This window comes from Orycteropus afer, unplaced genomic scaffold (assembly GCF_000298275.1).
Source record: "Orycteropus afer afer isolate SDZICR_OR568_19922 unplaced genomic scaffold, OryAfe1.0 scaffold00143, whole genome shotgun sequence".
Classification (NCBI taxonomy): Eukaryota; Metazoa; Chordata; class Mammalia; order Tubulidentata; family Orycteropodidae; genus Orycteropus; species Orycteropus afer.
The window spans coordinates 8,552,039-8,555,280 of NW_006921730.1; positions in this window are offsets into that span (position 1 = coordinate 8,552,039).

Genomic DNA, 3,242 nt, shown 5'->3' on the forward strand with positions numbered 1-3,242 from the left:
TGTCTGACATAGTTTAAAAAATACCAAACACAGATAAATCTGTCCAAATAGGAGAAGAATGGCAGTTTCAAACTGACTTCAGAAGAAGTCTGCCCTCTTGAGTACATTCAATCTATGACACAAGCAGTTCTGAGCTTTGGGTCACATGACTCAGCATACCAATGGTATTAGATATATCCTAGGTGGGAAGAAAAGTAAAATTTATAGAAATCCACAAAAGAAGAATCACAACATAGACCCCAATGGCTTTGGGTAAAGGACTTGATATGTACAGGAGATAATTGTAATTTACTCAAAAAAATAACTGCTTGGTATGCTACGAAACTTGGTAGAGAAAGAGTGTCTGAACTTGGGATACTGAATGACCATGAGATCAGAACTTCCATTTATGAACTGCAATTTTTCAGACTCACCAGGATCAGACATGAGCAGGGCCAGAGAACACAGTAAGCAGCACAGACACGTGGCCCATTCCCCATGTCATCCATCACTTGGACTTATATCTCTCCCTCAGCTCATACTTCTGGTCTCACAGAGGGCCCCTATGACCACCTGATGGAGAATATAAAATGCCAACCTTGTTTTTTGAATGATTGGTTTAGTATGTTGGTGCAAACCAAAATGTATTGCTGCTGAACAATAGCTCCAACCAGGAGTGGTCTTGAAAGGCATCAGTAAGAGATAATTCTTACTTTGTGCATATATAGACTAATCACTTAGCTCTATTTTATAGAAAAAAAAAAAGAGAGTGGTGCAAGATAAGAATCTATATATTTAGGGTAATGGATGGCTTGAATGTTGATCAGTGGCCTGTAGGGAGAAAAATTAAAAGATTAAGGACTAAGAGATTTGTGGAAGAGGTATCTTTATGGATCAAATGGAGTAGATAAGAAGTGTGGAAAAATTTATGCCACATGTTATATTCCACTAGAGAGCGTCTATCATGGAAGGGACACTAAGCAACCAAGTAGACAGAATAACTCATCCAGCTGAGATCATCCAGCATTGCTCATCTGCCACCTCATTACTGGAAAAAAGGGTATAGGAACAAAGTAGCTATGGCGGCTGGGATGGAGCCTATGCATATGAGCATGAGTTCATACTTTTCAAAGCTAATCGAACTACTGTCACTCCTTTATGTCAAACTTGCCATCAATAGAGACCAATGTAGAGCCCTTAATACCACTCAAGGAGACGAATCAGTCACTTGATGACAAATTGGCTACTAAATCCTTTCCACCTTGAAAACAGCAGAAATTCACTTTAACTGGAGTTGACAAATAATCAAGGAATGTTATCTTTTCCTATGTGCAAGACCTCAGGCTGAATCAATACATGAAGGGTAACAGAAGGATGCGTAACATTGCATTGGACCAGAAAACCTACTTTAAAGCAAAGGAAGTGTGACACGAGGTGATTAGTGGCCTACTGGTCCTATTGTATTTCACATCCTTCCAAAACTGCTGGTGTAATAAATTGATGGAATGACCTTTTGAAAGTACAACTAAGGTATCATCTAAAGTAGGTATCTAGTAATGTGAAGGCTTCATTGTCCAGGATATAGTATACATCGTAAATCAATGACCATTATATGGTATAATGACCTCTATAGCATATTTATTTGGACCCTACGAACTGAATTCAGAAACTCCTTAATAACCCAGTTGGGGAATTTGCACTTTTTTCACCAGAACTCTGACCTGTGTGGATTTAGAGATCCAGGATCTCAGAGGGGAAATGCTTTTACTAAGAAACATAGTGAGAATCTCATTATGCTTAAAGCTACAATTGCCACCCAGTTACTTTGAGTTCCTTGTGCCAAGAGACCAGTAGACAAGGAAAAAATTTAAAAAGTCTGGAAGGGTAACTGATCCTGATCATAAGGAAGAAACAAAGTTGCTGTTATTCCATGGGGCTCAGCAGAACATGGTTAGGATTCAGGTGATCGGTAGGTATGACTGGGTGCTCCACTGTCCAAATTTAACAATAAACTGAGAAGCACAAGAACCATGGCCTGAAAAGGGTAGGGTGACCAAGGGGAAATTCAGCTGCTGTGGATTCCACCATGCGGTTGATTATATCCAGCTGCCCAGCCACTCAAAACCAGGCCCAGCCAATTTGACACACAATTTAACTACTACATCAGGGATTTCATTTCACTCAGATCCACAATTAACAGTCACGAAAGCAGTAGACAAGAAACCAGACATCATATTGCACTGGGGAAACCTGCTGCAAAAGACCTCTTTGAAGTGTTAAGAAGCAAAGATGTCACTTTGATGACTAAAGTCTGCCTGTCCCAAGCCATGGTATTTTGCATCACTTCATAAGCATGTGAAAGGTGGACAATGAATAAGGAACACTGAAGAAGAGTTGAGTCCTTTGAATTATGGTGTTGGTGAAGAATACTGAAAATACCATGGACTGACAGAAGAATGAACAAATCTATCCTGATAGAAGTGCAGCTGGAATGTTCCTTAGAAGCGAGAATGGCCAGACTTTGTCTCTCCTACTTTGGTCATGCTGTCAGAGGGAACCATTCCTTGGGGAAGGATATCATGCTTGGTAAAGTAGAAGGTCAGCAAAAAAGGAGAAAACCCTCAATAAGATGGATTGACACAGTGTCTGCAAGATGAACTCAAGTAAAGCAAGGATTGTGAGGATGGTACAGGACTGGGCAGTTGTACATAGGTCGCTATGAGTCAATGCTGATTAAGAAATAATGAAGCAGAAGTAATATTTAAAGTTTTAACCCAAGAAAAAGTTCAGGGATAGTAGAAAACTCACATCTACATATTAAAACAGCCCATCACATACTAGTTATAACTAATCTAGAAAAGTCAGTTCCAAGATATAGCCTAGTAAATGTATTAAAATTTAAGATTAAATATATATAAATACACATATATACACCTCCAAATAGAAGAAGTTTACTGTCTAGAAGAGAATATTAGGTTTTCATCTGATTTCTCAACAGTAAAATACAGAGCAAGATAGACATAGATCAATATTTTCAATAAACTTAAGGCAAGAAAAAAAAAATGTGTGAGCCAAGAATTTTCTATCTAGCTAAGCTATATTTTTGAAGCAATACATGTAGAAAGAAATGAGCAAAGAGAAAACTGCTATTAGAGTATCACAGTAAAATAGATCCATTTTTAAGGAGGAATAGAATGTTTGTATATTTTCAAAGTATCTCTCCTAAATATTTATTAATTACTGTGTGTGTGTTAAAAAAAAAA